The 17240-nt window shown below is 41.5% G+C and overlaps 1 protein-coding gene across 3 annotated transcripts in view; it reads right to left on the bottom strand.

Annotated features, from left to right (window-relative positions):
* The window catches only part of LOC308094425 (rho GTPase-activating protein 29-like), a 58979-nt gene that overhangs the window by 33840 nt on the left and 7899 nt on the right, over positions 1-17240 (bottom strand). The gene's annotated exons all lie outside the window — the stretch shown is intronic.

The following is a 17240-nucleotide window of genomic DNA, read 5'->3' as shown; positions in this document are numbered from 1 at the left end:
AGTGGTTCGTAAAACATTGTCATGTCAAGTACCCCCAAATTGATTTAAATAATAAGACCAGGCGGTTGAGAGATGCTGAAAAAGACATTTGTTGCAATGAAAACCAACTGTGAGCAGGCCAGTCATAATTATTACATAATTTCATGATCGTGATCGTGTATTCAATCGGAAACTGACTCAACAAACCGAACGGCACACACACCTAAAATGTTTCACGTCACAAAGTAAACATTTTCCTAACCCTGATGACGAGGTGTGGAGGCCTGCTATTCTTGGCAATACTGTGGAAAAGGATAAATGCTTGTGTCATTTCAGCATGTATAAACAAGCTAATGACATTCAAGCAAGAGGAGAATCATTGTCTTTCTTTAGAAGTGTGATTGTATTTTTAGGTGTGCATCGTCTCAGCATAAAGTCGGCAATCTCGACATTCCCCAGACGTAAGAATAACGTTGTCATCTGGTTGCTGTATGTATGTATGAGAGGACCACATTGAAAATATGTTTTATTATGGTTTAGTTTATGTGTCATCATCATCATTCATCATTTAGCCTATACTGTATATTGTATGTACTTTCAAGTATAATTTTGTACCTAAACAAAGAAAAAGAAAGAAAAAAAGACCAAAACCACCTAATCTCTAATTTATTCTTTCCAAAATATGAAAACATAGCCGATCTACAAGCTCACAACGCATCACAATGCAACGCATTCTAAGCTTGTAGATCAGCTATTTTCACTATTTTTGAGAGGTCGTTGACATTTTCACCTATAATAACATGCTCAAATAGGAAAGAATGCCAGGTTGCAAGTGACTGAAGGAATACTTTGATTTACAGAGATTAATCCTGGACGTTTTCCTTTACAGAGTAGACTCTAACTAACCAACAGACCAACCTCTTGCCCAAGGAAGTCCACTGATGGGCTACACTGATGAGTGGAGACCAGGAAAGCATCTGTGTCATTTTTAGATTTAATTGGCTATTCAGAAATAGCAGATATACAAGCTCGTAGCAGATAATAGCAGATATACAAGCTCGTAGCGTGGCACTCTGTGCTTGTAGATCTGCTTTGCAAATCTTTGAATTTCTTTTTTTTAAGCGAAAATGTTCAACTCAAATCTTTGTTAGGAAAACTGTTAGTATTTAGAAGACAATTGTAGAATCCCCAGAAGCAAAGATTTGAGTAAAACAATTTGCTTTAAAAATATATATATTCAAAGATTTTCACATATTTTCACGATAAAAAATGCAGATATACAAGCTCATAGCGCGGCACTCAGTGCCGCGCTATGAGCTTGTATATCTGCTATTTTTTTATAGCCAAAGACATCTAAAATTCCCGGTCTTAATAGGTTAATACTAGAAAGCTCCCCCCATTCAGGAAACATGTTCCTTCTGCACCTGTCCCCATAAAATCTCCCAAAATGTTCTGGAGCGTCTCCATTTCCTTGTGTTCCTACCGTGACTTCTACAGGTGACGACTGAAGAGGAGAACAAATCGACACCCGCATTCTGAATAATCCTCCAATTATCTTAGTTAAAGTGCATCACATTCCCATCTGCCACTCTGTTATGGGGAGGAATGCAAAGTAGTACAGCAGGGCTCGGCAGTGAGGGGGAAATAACGCACCTTCAGTTTTAATCCATGTTCATCCATGGAAGGGTTAGTTTAACACCACATACACAACAACCTAACTAGAGGTTAAGTACCTTGCTTAACAACTTAAGCCCTATATACTTAGTTTTATGATCAATAGCGGAAATAGCTGGCTTTTTGAGCATGTTTGCCTAATGACATGCCCAAAATAGCTGTAGAAGGAGGAGAGTTCTCACTTTCTCTTCTCAGATGGACAGACAAAATTAACCACAATTTTGCCTTGTACAAGCAAGCTCCTCTCTAAACATTAGGATAAGTTCCTGTTCTGAAATAAGTCACTGAAAATGAACAACTATCAAAGCTACATTTCTTCAAACCTGGTGAATAATCAAGACTTTGACAACATAAAATATATACAAGTATTTTCTTTCCAAATAGGCTTCAGTCACATGAAGATTATAACTTAAAGTGACTGTTGAAAACAGAGTTACACGTTTTACACTACAAAAATCTAATAACAGCGATAAAGGAAGAAAACAAGCATTCATTACGTATAAGCCTGGTTTACATGTGAAGTGTTCTGAGCTTGTAACCTGCGGCTATTTTCAGTGTGCGACACCTGCGCACAACCAAGTATAAAATCAGGCATTTGAATCTGGTCTTGCCAAGTGCCTCTGGTACTTTCTTTTTGTGTGGCTCATTATCATGCAGTTCAGTAGCATCACAAATAACTTAATCTCGGGTCTTAAGTCTGGATTAATACTGTTTACTATGCTCTGAACCAGTCTATTGAGTTAGTGCTTGTGTGCATGAAAGAGAGAGACGGGTGAGTTGGGTGTGGGTGGGATTTGAACACACACACACACAAACACACACACACACACCAAGGCTCTCATTTTCACCCCCCACCCCCCCTGTAATTCCTTTTAACTTTTCAATAAATTCAACCTCTCATCTCATCCCTCTGCCATGGTGTGGAGGACTTGATGAAAAACAGATGACTTTGTTGTTTCCAAGCTGTGCCAGCCAGCTGCCCCCCTTCCAAAACCGTGAGCGAAGCCCGCTTCGTACTTCGTCGTTCGTCAGTGTCTCGCACCGAGAACAGCAGACCTACAAGCTCAAGGCGCGTGTGTGACGTGCCGCGTTGTGAGCTTGTAGGCCTGCTATTCTTGGAAATTCTCAGCGCACGACACCATCGCGCGATGGAGCATAAATTAGGCTTCACACGTGAACTCACCTATCGTCTGGTGCCAACTTGCAGAAGCGCTGGTGATTGCAATGCAGACTAGTAGAAAGAGACTACACTTCCATTCCTGACAGCACTCCTGATAGTGCACGGCCACATCCAGTGTTTCAAACTGCTAAATCAATTGCATAATATAGGCCTAATCATATATCATAATAAATTCAGGTTTCCAGAACTTTCCACAATTGCAAATTTGTCAGATTTTTCATTTAATATAGAACACACTGCTGTGGTTGAAAATGTAACAAAAATAATTCATATTGGGAACATGAATTGATGACACATCATCACTCAATAAATGCTTTTGATGTCATACTACCCACTCTCCTTTAACCTATTAAGACCGGGAATTCTGCTATTCAAAAATAGCAGATCTACAAGCTCATAGCGCGGCACTTGCAGATCTGCTATTTTTGAAAAATCGTGAAAATGTGTGCAAATCTTTGAATATATACAGTATATTTTTAAAGTGAACATTTTTTACTCATCTTTGCTTCTGGGGGGGGTTCTACAAATGTCTTCTAAATGCTTAGATAAACTTATGTTGCTGTAATATCAGTGGTTCTCAAACTTTTTTCATGTCAAGGACCCCCAAAATTATGTATTTGTCCGCGCCCACCCCCCCCCCCCCCCCAACTCAAAATATGATGTTCCAGGGACCCCCAGAAGCAAATATTAGAGTTAAAAAATGTAAATATTCAAAGATTTGCACACATTTTCACGATTCCTTTTCAAAAATAGACCTATATAAAGACCTATATCTGCTATTTTTGAAATAGCCAAAGACATCTAAAAATGACACACAGATGCGTTCCCGGTCTTAATGGGTTAAACACACATGCACACGCACACATGCACACACACACACCAATCATGAGACTGTTCAAGGCATTCCGTTAACCAAGGGTCATCCTCACTGGCCAGAAGCTGACTCATCTACTTTGACCTCAGGCTCAGCCACACCCAGGATTAGAGGGACACCTGTGGGCTGCCAAGCAGGGGGTTCATCTATCTACAGGACTGACCCCAGGCAGGGAACCATGACACTCACACTTTGAAGAACCTCCCCCCCCCCTCTCCTCCCCCGCCCCCTTTCCTCCCCAATTTAGTCATTTCCAATTCCCAATGTAAGTCCCTGTGTGAGGATGTAGACAATCACATGACCCGTCTTACAGGCATGTGATTCACCTGACAGTGAGGAGACAGTGAGGAGTGGGAGTTTCCAGTGAAGTGCAACAGTTAAACAAACAAGTCTATTTAATCGATTATAATAATATAATCGATGATTTAATAAAATAATCGATTAATAATCTATCCCTATCTTGGGCATGTTATTTTTTTATTTTTTTTTAATAGCATATTTATTGATTGATTGATTGATTGAATACTTTATTAGCAGTTTATAAACAGTACGGCAAAACAGTAAAGCAAACTACATTTGTTTGCTTTACTATTCACCGTTGTGTGGAAAAAGTATGAAATAAGATTTGTTGATGATAAAAAATAAAAATAAAATGTATTTATTTTTAAACGTTCTCGACTATTTGATTAATTGAAAAAGAATCGCCTGCCAGGTTCCCACCCGCAAAGCGCTGGCGAATTGTGTTGTTTGGAACGCTTTGCCAAGCTGCAGGCACGGCTGCCAGGAGCTGAACCAGGGTCTCTGATGGTGGTGGTCGTGTTTCCCCAACACCCCATATCCCCCCCTTCGTAAGTAAAAGTAGCAATACCATAATATAAAAATACTGTTACAAGTAAAAGGCCTGTGTTAAAAATGTTGCTTGAGTAAAAGTACAAAAGTATTGGCATCAAAATATACTTAAAGTACCAAAAGTAAAAATACTAAAATATTTTAAAATAGCAGATCTACAAGTACACAACGCGTCGCGATGCAACGCGTTGTGAGCTTGTAGAGCGGGTATTTATCAAATAGCCTATGTATAAAATAGGGCTGAAGTGGTTAATGCATGTTTTATAATATAATAATTTATATCTGCAAAGTAACTAGCAACTAAAGTTTTCAAATAATTGTAGTGGAGTAAAAGTACAATATTTGCCTCTGAGATGTAGAGGAGTAGAAGTAAAAGTATTGAAAATTGGAAATAGTCCAGCAAAGTAAAAAATAACTCAAACTTGTACTTAAGTACAGTACTTGAGTAAATGCACTTAGTTACATTACACCACTGCCCCTTCATCACCACACAATGACAATGGGCTCCTCCATTAAACATCAACCCCCCCTTCTTACTTTTATCCCTCAGCAGTGGTACTCTGGTGGTGTGGGCTTGTACATTATTATCATATGAGAGCACGGCGATAATGACAGGAACACTTGAGAAGCGATGCCTTTGAATGACAAAAGATGACTGATCAAAGATGAATGATGAATTTCAGCCCCCCGGGCGTCAACAGAGGTTCAATCTTATCTCTTATCTTGAGCTCTTATATGCTAAACCGTCCGAAGGATGTCAGTCACACAGCTGTTAATTGGATCGGGATGTCACTGGGTTTCTCCTTTCCATCTAAATGAGCTGATTTCAATTAGTGACCATTGTTCAGAATACAGAGGAGAGGATTCAAGGTGTGAGGGGAAAACCGTCAGTGAGTTTAACGCCCACTGATAACTAGAAGCACTATCGATATTAGAGACTAAATACCGCCTGGCATTTGCGATATTCTAATGTGATATGTCATAAAGAAAAAGACAACTTTTCCTGGTTTTAAAAGCCGTTGGCTGTTGCCATTTAAACGTGTGTGAAACAGCGTTGATTTTGACAGAACATTTGTATTTAGTTTGAGTCATAGTCTTTTGAATAAAATTCCATTTAGTTTTAGTCATATTTTAGTCATCTGAAATGTTTTAGTTTTAGTCTAGTTTCGTCGACTAAATATCATAAGATTATAGTCGACTAAATCTACAGTTGATTTAGTCGACTAAAATGTATCGTGGCGGTGCCTTGATGGTGTCGTATAATGGCTGATTTTACACTCGGTTGCATGCTGAAAATAGCCGATCTACAAGCTCACAACGCGTCGCAGCGCGACGCGTTGTGAGCTTGTAGATCTGCTATTTTCAGAGAGCAACACCCGAGCGCAACCAAGCATTAAATGACTTGTCTTGTAGTACTCCTGGATCTCTTCTCCACTAGTCCATCACTAACATTATAGTGTAGTTTTTATTTGTTGACGAAATTGCCAATATATTTTAGTCTTAGTTTTAGTCATCGTGGCTTATTTTTTATTTAGTTTTTGTTTAGTTTTCGTCAGTGAAAAAAGGTAGGCGACGGTAATCTTTCGTCATAGTTTTAGTCGACGAAATCAACACTGGTGTGAAACGAGGCTCTGTGCTCAGCGCAGTGCGGTGGAAGCTGGCAGGAGAGGTTCAGTAAACAAGCGATGGCCGGTTTCATTATTAGCCCACCAGGAAGTACACAATGTCACATCACTGCTGCGAAATTGGTTTTGTCACAACAATGGCATCAAAAGGGCTCACTGGAAATTTGCCCCCCCCCCCCAACGATGGCGGTAATGTGTGTGTGTGTGTGTGTGTGTGTGTGGAGGGGGTGGGCGTTGTTTTTGGTGGAGATAATGCCGATGAGGCGTTCGAGGGGGCCGCGCCGTATTGTTGAAAGGAAGACCCCCCCCGGCCGGCACCCAGCCATAACTCAAGGCCCGCTTTGTCTTTCCCTTTAACAGTCGGCGAGTCGAGCAGCCAGTGGCTCTGTGTTTGTTTTTGTCGAGATCAAGACCTCTCGGTCTCTTTCCAGGGGCAAGGTTTCACAGTCGGGGGGGTTTTCAAACAGCCTCAGCCTCTTTAGACATCTGGGAGCATGCATTAACCACTTAAAGCCTCGTTTATGCTTCACCGTGCGACACGTCCTATGCTGGAAAATAGCAGATATGCAAGCTCACAGCGCGTCTCATTCGAGACGCGCTGTGAGCTTGCAGATCTGCTATTTTCGGCGTCCAACTCCGTCATATGGTGAAGTATAAATGGGGCTTAAGCTGTATATACTTTGTCATGCGACGAACAGCGAAAGTAGCAGATCTATACAACGTCGCTTGTTATACTTATAACTTGTTGTTATAACAATGTTATAACAGTGCAGCAGCCTATCGTTGCACGTGGCAGAGGGAGCCTTTCATTTCCTTACATTTCAACAAGGCAACTATTTTCATTTCTGTCACTGTTGGAAAAAATAAGCTACGTCCGCTCATATTGCAATCCACGCCGCAATTCATTAAGTTATACGAGGCAGGATCTACTCTGCTTGTCCTGTGTAGGTTAATAACACATTGTCTTTATAGCAACTAAGGTGTGTTATAAACTAAAACAATACTGTTGTTCAAATATTTGCTTTTGCTGATTTGACACATTTCTGCCAATACAATTGCGAGACCGTGTGTGTGTGTGTGTGTGTGTGTGTGTGTGTGTGTGTGTGTGGGGGGGTGGGGGGGGGGGGGGCTGAGGGGTTCTCATTGTCTCCTAAAGACCTCTTTTTGTGTGTGTGTGTGTGTGTGTGTGTGTGTGTGTGTGTGTGTGTGTGTGTGTGTGTGTGTGTGTGTGTGTGTGTGTGTGTGTGTGTGTGTGTGTGTGTGTCTCTCTTCACATTGTGCCTGCCAGGGACTGTAGCCACTTCCACCCCAGCTGATAATAACAGGCAATCAATTGGCCTGTCTGGACATGCAACAGTTACTCTGCAACTTCACACGGAACAAGCCTCGGCGGCAGCCATGCTGCTGACACAAAGTTTACAACGAAACCGCCGCAGGCCGGGGCTCTTTCTGACCCCCCGCACACCCCCCTCCCCCCCCCCCCTCCACCACCTTCATACCCCGCCGTTTTACTCAGAGGGAGAGGCAGCGTGACAGATATAGATGTATGTCAACACAACATGACTTTGCAATTTGGTTATTTCCAGCATCGATTCTCACGAGTACCCATCAACCAACGTCACTCCAAGGCATTGACACACTGTTTGTGTCCCAGACAGTATTTAAAGGCAGGAAGACATCCGGGTGGGAGTCGCAGTCAGAAGTCAACGTAGAACCTGCAACGGTGCCTTCAATTTGCCTGATTTTGAAGGCAGCTTTGGCGTATCCTTTTCAGGGTAGGATATCTCACAACAACAATAACATCACATTTGTCAAATGGGGTTATTTTTTTATTTTAAGTTGTAAGCTAAATTATGATTATTTGAGTATACAGCACTCAGTATTGTTTTGTTCTTATTCTTTTCATGAAAAGCTTTTATTTTTCTTGAAATGATTAATTTCAGTATGGTCAAAGGAGTTGGCATATAAAAAATGCCCATGATGGTTGTTTTAAAACAGACAGCTAACTGTGTGTGAGCAGCAAAAGCGTTCATGACTTGGAAGGACAGCAGCTAATCGCCTTCTTTATGAGATCTAATCACTTGTAACAGTTTCAATAACTCTAATTGTTTAATGATTCAAAAAAAGGGCCAGGCCATAACATGCACCGCTGCAACAGGTTTCTAATCTGCCATGACATGAGCTTGTTGCCTGCAACCTGATCTGCGACAGGTGGAACCATTTGGTCAGGATTCCATCTCCAAAACACTCATTTCCTCCCCTGTCCAAACAACCGGAGCCCCGCTGGGTGCCTTGCTGCCATCTTTCCCCCTTGCCTTGTTTGGAGACAGAGGAGGAGGGGCTCCAGACAATCGCTCAGACAGTAAACAGCAGGGCAGTCCATAAACAGGTGTCAAGGTGGTCTGGGTGATTAGAGAAACTGCCCGTGCAGCTGGAAAGGTCACAGGTTTGAGTCCTATACAGCAGCCAGTGACGTGAGAAAAACAGCTTGCTGGTTGCTGCTCCCCACCCAAAGGCTGTCTAGTACACCGTTCTCAACATGGGGTTCTGGGAACCCCAGGGGTCCTTGAGGGGTCTCCAGAGGGTCCACCGCTAAATGATTGATAGTTAGGAATAGGAAACAAATGGACCCTTATACACACGTCTGTGACTCTGAAAGTGTACAAATGGGAACCAAATGGACTACATATCAAACTGAGGGTCCTTGAAATGACAAAAGTTGAGATATTCTTCACAGTCAAGTGTGTTTTGATGAAAACCCCAAATGGCGGAAAATCCAGGGAACATTTTTGATTGTACGGTTCTAGAATTAAAGGCCAGAATGTGAAGTGGACTGTGACAGCGCCACCATGAGGCTAATTTGAAAAGATTGGGGTGTAGGTTCTCCCTTGGCCTATTGGGAGTTTGCATGCAAAGTTTCACACCGATCAGCCCAGCGGTGCCCAAGATTAGCTGCTCACAGACAAACTCACAGACACAGACAGACAAACAAACAGACAGACTCACACGGGAGCGACGGCATAATCCCCGCCCTCGGCCGTTCCGGTCTGGCGGAGATAATACATATGTTACATACATTTTGGTAAATTGGTGTTTGAAGCGCTAAATCCGAACGCCCACACGTTTCCCATACTCCAGACTGTAATGTCAGGAGGAGTGGAAGAAGTTCCACCCTGGCAAACTCACGCAAGCTCCCCATAAATAAATAAATAAATACAAGGGTATGTATGCACCCTTGTATTTATTTATCAATACATTTAATTTAATATTAAAAAAATAAAAAGGGTTATAGAGCATAGCAAATATAGCTGGTTTTAAATGCTTGACATTACAGTCGACAATACAGTCAACACAATATGTGCAACTAGCAACTTCCTGCATTCGGGATGTCATGATTCTTCAACTCCATTCTGCTACAGAGCCGCCTTTTCAGAATGTTTTATTTTAAGTAATTTCCATATATTTACATATTGAAACTGATATTGTAGTCTAGATATGTTGTAGTATGTAAATATCTGAAGTCGTCCCTAATCTGCTATCCTACCTTTAAATGCATTCACCACCAAATGGGGCTTGAATGAAAACCAGCAGCACTCTGGTCCCCAGGAGCGGAGAGGAAAACAGGGATTCTATAACCGCCTAACACTTTTGCCATCCAAACCACGTATTTTTGGGATTGTGTAAGTAAACCAAATCTAAACCTTAAATTTCCTGTTTTCCTCTCAAGGCTGCCGTGATGCCAGACGCCATGACTTTTTGTCATAGCTGTCCTGCGGTCTCTGCTGTCAACACTCAGCTTCACTTCACACGTCATACTGTGTGAAGGGATAATGAATTTTTCATGTTGACAGACATTAACCCATTAAAACCGGGAAAGCATCAGCGGTCATTTTTTATTTTAACCACTTTAACCACTATTTTATACTTTGACTATTCAAAAATAGCAGATATACAAGCTCATAGCGCGGCACGAATCTGCTATTTTTGTAAAATCTTGAAAATTTATGAAAATCTTTGAATATATATATTTTTTAAAGACAACATTTTAATTCATATCTTTGCTTCTTGGGGTCCCTGGAACAAATTGTTTTGAGATGGGGTTCCGCAGCCAAATACATATAATTTTGGGGGTCCTTCACATGAAAATGTTTGAGAACTACTGACACAGAAACATATGTTTTTTCAGAAATCTGTTTTCAGAAAACGTTTGTAGAATCGGCCTCAGGTCTTAATGGGTTAAGTGAGTCACTGATAGCGTGAGCTTCTCTGGCAGGAAGTTGTTAGTTGCAACAAGGTGGCGGGATGGTTCAGTGCACCTGTGTTATGTACGAGTACAGTACAGTAATGCCTGATTGATATGTGGCGTCATGCCATGTCGCACAATAAAAATAGCCAATGTACTAGCTCACTATGCGTTGCAGCGCGGCACCGGCTCGCAGCTAAGTATTCCGAGGGTGATTCACCATGTGATGCAACTAGCTAAACAAAGGATGACAGTGTATGGTGTGGAAATGTATCTTAGTGGCACCAATTTATAATTGAAGTGTTTATGTGTCTATTGGGTTTGACAGCAGTGCATTCGATTTTTTTGCTTTTATGTGGGGCACAAGTTGTGCAACCAGGGTTGGGCGATATGCCCTAAATATCATGTCACAATTATTTGTCTGACTTTTGACAGTATAACGGATGTGAATGTGTGTCTGTGAAAGTAATGCACACGTCCGGGACAAAGGCGCTAAATAAATGCACCATTTAAAGTTGACAGTACTCAATGGTATAGTTTTATATAGTATATTACAATATAATATATGACATATTATTGGTGTCTTTATGTTGTAATTTAATTGTCGTGGTCTTGTTTCATTCAAAGTGGTCTATTTTCTTAAACTTTTTAATACTGATACAATAAATCCTTTTTTAATTAACTTAAAAATATACAATTTACGGATACATGTGCGGAATTACCGTGAATGAATGAAATGAAATATCTCGTGGATGAAGGTATAGTAAAACTCCATACCTTCGGATATATGACATATTCTTATTCGGCATACCGTCCAGCCCTAAATCATAGTGTAATTCTAGTAGGCGGCGTACATATTGTACAGTACTTACAACAACACACAGAATCTGCTGAAACTATCCCTGCTGGAGCTATATTTCATCGCGCATGTGAAAACCAACTTGAGCGAATCTCACTCTGAGTGTCCCTGTGTAACAATGGCCACCCAAAATAGCCCCGTTTTCTGTGTGGTCTCATCCGTGCACACACAGGCCCACTGATCCGTTGTAAACTGCAGCAGGTCCCCAACAACCAATGGCCATGGACGACGTCTCTCTCTCTCCCTCCGGCAGTAGCTCCGTGGGCCCAATCCCACCCCTGGCTGTGGCCAATCACCCAGAGCCAAGACCCAGAGATCTACAGCCCATAACCATAAATCCACACCCCAGGAAACACCCCGACCACAGGCTTGCACAAAAACATCCTTCAGCATCACAGAGGGAAAGTTACTGCCCAACAAATTTCTCTTTTCTGTCTCCTGAGAGCGGCGGGCCATTAAAACCATTAGGGGTGAAGGATTCTTCTTTTTATTTCAAGTGATTGTGCCACCCGCAAGCACTGGCAAAGTGGCCACTTGGGTTGGCACAGCGGGCACTGGTTTTAAGGATTAGGGAGCAGGTTTTTGTGGTTTAGCAGCGCTACAGTATTTGTTGGATACATTGTATCTAAAGTCCTGGTTCTCTGTGTGGCTGGCCGCTACACTGCAGGTTTGAAATGAATGGCATCATGACATGCATGATGATGACATCAACAAAACATACATGGGTGTAGTCCACACAAAACATACACATACATAATACGCATACGCGTGCAGGCATGCATGCATGCATGCATACAGACAGACAGACAGACAGACAGACAGACAGACAGACAGACAGACAGACAGACAGACAGACAGACAGACAGACAGACACAGACAGACAGACAGACACACAGACAGACACACAGACAGACACACAGACACACAGACAGACAGATAGATCCAGCAGGACTATCCCCTTAATGTGAGGATGTATTGTGCTCATATGATGTATGAGTGTAATGTGAAAACCCAATACTCCCATTCTACTCGCCGAGCAGCCTCTGCTCAGGTAACCTATACAACGCAGGCAGGCACCTCATAAATTAACCTCATAAAATGACACTTTGACTCAGGTTGGGGTTTTTTTCGTAGTTTTTTGGGGGGGTATCCTAATTCTAACCTGAGCTAAGCCTTAGAAAACCAAAAACAAAGCACGATACAAACTTTAGAATTAAACAAATCATAGCCTACCTCCATTGAATAACCTGAGATCTCAACAATCAACATTCAGATATAAATACGGGGGAAAATGCTCTACAGGCCGGCCTACACGTTTCTTATTACACCAAGTGGTCTGCCCCTTTTAACACATTCAATCCGGGAAAGTGTCTTTGTCATTTTAGATTTCTTTGGCTATTCAAAAATAGCAAGTATACAAGCTCACCCAGTGCCGCGCTATGAGCTTGTAGACCTGCTATTTTTGGGGGGAAATCGTGACATTTTTTAACTCCGATCTGTGCTTCTTGGGGTCCCTGGAACAACATATTTTGAGATGGGGGTCCACGGCCAAATACATATAATTTTGGGGGTCCGTGACATGGAAAATCTGGAGCACCACTGATATAGCAACATACTGTTAGGATTTATAAAACATATTTAGATCATGTATTTGCACACATTTTCACGATTTTTCAAAAATAGCAGATCTACAGGCTCATAGCGCGGCACTAGGTGCCGTGCTATGAGCTTGTATATCTGCTATTTTTGAATGGCCAGAGGCATCTTAAAATGACAGAGACGCGTTCCCGGCCTTAATGGGCTAAACTGACTGTATGATTAAAGTCTGGCACTGAAGAGCTAGACAGAACAATGCAGTTGGACTGGAGCCCTGCCAGATCTTATCACAGTGTGTCAAGATGACACCGGCGGACTGTTGAAAAAAAGCCATGGCATTCCTGGTTCAATGATGACGTGCAAGTTAGACAGATATGTGTTCCTCTCCATTTGAAAGACGTCTGATGTGGGGATGAAACAAACAACTATTCCATTTGACGATCAACAGAAAATTAATCATTCATCAAAAGCCCTGTTTTACAGTGGTGGAAAAAGTACTCAAGTACTTGAGTAGAAGTAGAAAGGTATTGGCATCAAAATATACTCAAAAGTACCAAAAGTAAAAGTACTAAAATGTTTGAAAATAGCAGATCTACAAGCTGTTGTGAGTTTGTAGATCGGCTATTTTAAAATAGCCTATGTATAAAATAGGGCTAAAGTGGTTAATGTATGTTTTATAATATAATAATTCTTCAAAATAATAATCTTCAAAGTAACTAGTAACTAAAGTTTTCAAATAATTGCAGTGGAGTAAAAGTACAATATTTTCCTCAGAGAAGTAGCGGAGTAGAAGTAAAAGTACTGAAAATTGGCAATACTCCACTAAAGTAACGAAATACCTCAAACTTTTACTTGAGTACAGTACTTGAGTAAATGTACTTAGTTACTTTACACCACTGCTATTTTATACTTTGGCTATTTGAAAATAGCCAATCTACAAGCATTGTGATGCGCTGTGAGCTTATAGATCTGCTATTTTACTGATTTCAAAAATTTTCGCCTAGAATGATGACATACCGAAATAGGAACACCAGGGTGAAAGTGATTAACTATTGAATAAACAGCTTAATGATGAATCATGCAAACATTTCTAATATGTTGCGTTTCAGAATACTACTTCACCAACCATGTGCATGCATGCGTGTCTTTATTCAGCAATTGTTTTTCACGCCTGTGCTGTTTGGGTTCAGATAACTTGTGAGAGGAATTAACCAACATCGCGTACTTTATGGCCTTATCTTACCAGAATAAACATAATAAATCGGATCAGTCGATTTCAACAGTAATCTGTTGGTTCTCGCCATCACAGCTCTGAATCGTAAAAAAAAAGAGGCATAAATTCCCCGGGTGGGAATTCTAGAGTTTATGTGTGTTCAAACACAACTGTACAATGCCCACTATACACTGAGTAAATAAGCCTTCAAGCACACGCTCTACAAATATGCCCCAAGATGTTTGCTCAGCCTTGGAATGGCAACTGTAAAAGTGCTGGAGCGAAACGTGCTTTCTGTTGTCCTTCTTCCCCTCTACCTGAAGTTAAAAGGGCTTTAACTTCAACCCTGAGCTTCCAGGAACAAAAGAGACCCTCAAGGAACGAGGCTATCAGACTGTGTCCTGACCCCAATCTGCTTGTTGTAAATGCAACAAAAGCCAGTAAAGTCTGAAAGATATAAGCTTGGTAGTTTCATCTTGGCCCCTGCCTGCGGGGCCTATACACCCATCCATAACTTCCACAGCAGCGCGCATTCCTCAAAACACGCATTCCTCAACTTTGGCTTGATAAATGGTAGAAAACCGCTGATCCGCTTGAAACTATCTAGAAAATGTCAATAAACTGTGGGTTTTTTTTTTTTTAAAGGAAAAGAAATACTACATTTCTAGATGAAATTCACTTGGGTACGTTCCCTTGTGTTCACTTAACTATGCGGAGCGGGAATGATTTATGTCAGTGGATGAGGCCTTAAAGCCTCCTGGCATCTGAATCTCTGCAAAAGCGGCAAGTTGAGAAATGACTCTGCTCTCTTTCGCTACTATAGGCTATATCAATTATGTGATATAAGCTACACAGTGAAATCTGTAGCATCAATTTAACTCCAAAGAGCGCGGAACACATGGAACCAAATGGACACCATTTGGTTCCATTTTTACACTGAGATTTTACTGCCTACAGCCAGCTTGTCAGCGGCACAAGTGTAGGTCATTGGTTCTCAAAGTGGGGTCCGGGGACCCCCAGGGGTCCTTGGCGGGGTACCAGGGGGTCCCCAGCTAAATAAGTTAATATAGCGTCACAATCATTTTTAACCATTATTTGTATACTTTGGCTGTTCAAAAATAGCAGATATACAAGCTGTAGATCTGCTATTTTTGGAAAATCGTGAAATTTTGCGCAAAACTTTGAATATATATATATTTTTTTAAAGCCAACATTTGTAACTCAAATCTTTGCTTTCTGGGGGTCCCTGGAACATGAAAGTATTTTTGAAGATGGGGGTCCGTGGCCAAATACATATAATTTTGGGGGTCCTTGACATGAAAAAGTTTGAGGTATAGGTACATGCCGTGGGCCCTCCTCTCAGAGGAAACGCTGCTACCCAATTCTGTCATCCCTAGCCCTGACATGAATTCCCATTGGGACGTTTTGTAAGAATCCTCTCTCTCAAGCACTTGTTTTCCCAAAACTTCTCTCCGAAACACTGACACTGAAACAAGTGACCTCGGCTATTAGCCATCTCTCTAACGACACGGTATCGCACAGTTTTGTCAGAGTAAGAGAAACAGCAACTAAATGTAATGATTCATTTCTGCAGGAAGTTCCATTTCTTTTCATACGCACTCAAAACCCGCCTCACACCTACCGTCCGTCGGTCTATTGAAGGCGCTATAGCTACAAGTGAACATTTGTTCCAAAGGAATGCAAAGTATGTAGGAGAGTGGGGGGATGGGAAGGGGAGACAGGGGGCTCGGCTGTGCGCGTGTGTGTGTGTGTGTGTGTGTGTGTGTGTGTGTGTGTGTGTGTGTGTGTGTGTGTGTGTGTGTGTGTGTGTGTGTGTGTGTGTGTGTGTGTGTGTGTGTGTGTGTGTGTGTGTGTGTGTGTGTGTGTGTGTGTGTGTACTTGTATTGCTATACTTGTGAGAGCCAACTGTCCCCACAAGTATGGTAGAATTTGAGGAATATACATTGTGAGGACCGTTTTCCTGGTCCTCCTTGATTGATTGATTGATTGAATACTTTATTAAACAGTTTGTTAAAGACAAGCACAGGGAAGTACAGTTCAATACAAGGTCTGTTAAAGAGGATTTTAAACCCAAGAAAGCGCTATGGCTTGTTTCCATTGGGGTCCTTTGTACTCAATTCATCGAAAGAAAAGGTTGTTTTAAGGATAAAGACTAATTTAAATGTTAGGAAAAGATTCAGGTTGGGTTTAGGTATTTACGGTTCAGGGACTGAAGTTGGAGGTAAGAGTAATTTTTGCGCTATTTTCAATCCTAAAATGTTGATGTCCTGTCCTCACAAGTATAGTAATACAAACTGTGTGTGTGTGTGTGTGTGTGTGTGTGTGTGTGTGTGTGTGTGTGTGTGTGTGTGTGTGTGTGTGTGTGTGTGTGTGTGTGAGTGTTGTGTGTGTGTGTGCGTGCATGCATGCATGTAGAGGGCTGCCTTTTCTTCCTGATTAAAACCATTAGCCAAGCTGTCTTTTCCCAAAGCAATGCAGATTAATCTGGAACAGTTTCGACTGAATAAACTATGCTAACATCCAATTTGTACCTTGTAGCTCTGCTCCCATGTAGGCCAACAATAACAATGACAATGATCATGTGTTAATTACTAATTCTACGACTGCATTACTGCTAGACTATTATGCTTGTGATGCAACGTTTCAGCTGTTGCGAGGTGCTCTCTGTTACGATGTATTCTCCGCTGTACAGCGATGGCGTTGCATGCCAAAAATAGCAGCTTTACAAACTCATGTGTTGCATCACTGCAAGGTTGTAAGCTTGTAGATCTGCTATTTGTGGCATGCAACACCGTCATAAGACAAAAAGTATAAATCTGGCTTAACCAATTAAGACCGGGGACGCGTCTGTGTCATTTTAGATTTCTTTGGCTATTCAAAAATAGCAGATATACAAGCTCATAGCGCGGCACCGAGTGCCGCGCTATGAGCTTGTAGATCTGCTATTTTTGAAAAATCTTTATTTATTTATTTATTTTCAAAAAACTGTTAGGATTTAGATTTTTTTTAAGAATCGCCTCAGGTCTTAATGGGTTAACAGTTCAATCCCTGACATACTGCCACAGCTCTGCCTCGCTCCACTGTGTCCCACAAATACAAATGTGTCTGGCAAGAAAAGCCTCATTTA

The sequence above is a fragment of the Gymnoscopelus braueri genome, assembly GCF_963280865.1.
Source record: "Gymnoscopelus braueri genome assembly, chromosome: 10".
NCBI classification, from domain to species: Eukaryota; Metazoa; Chordata; class Actinopteri; order Myctophiformes; family Myctophidae; genus Gymnoscopelus; species Gymnoscopelus braueri.
This window is presented reverse-complemented; position numbering and strand designations above follow the sequence as displayed.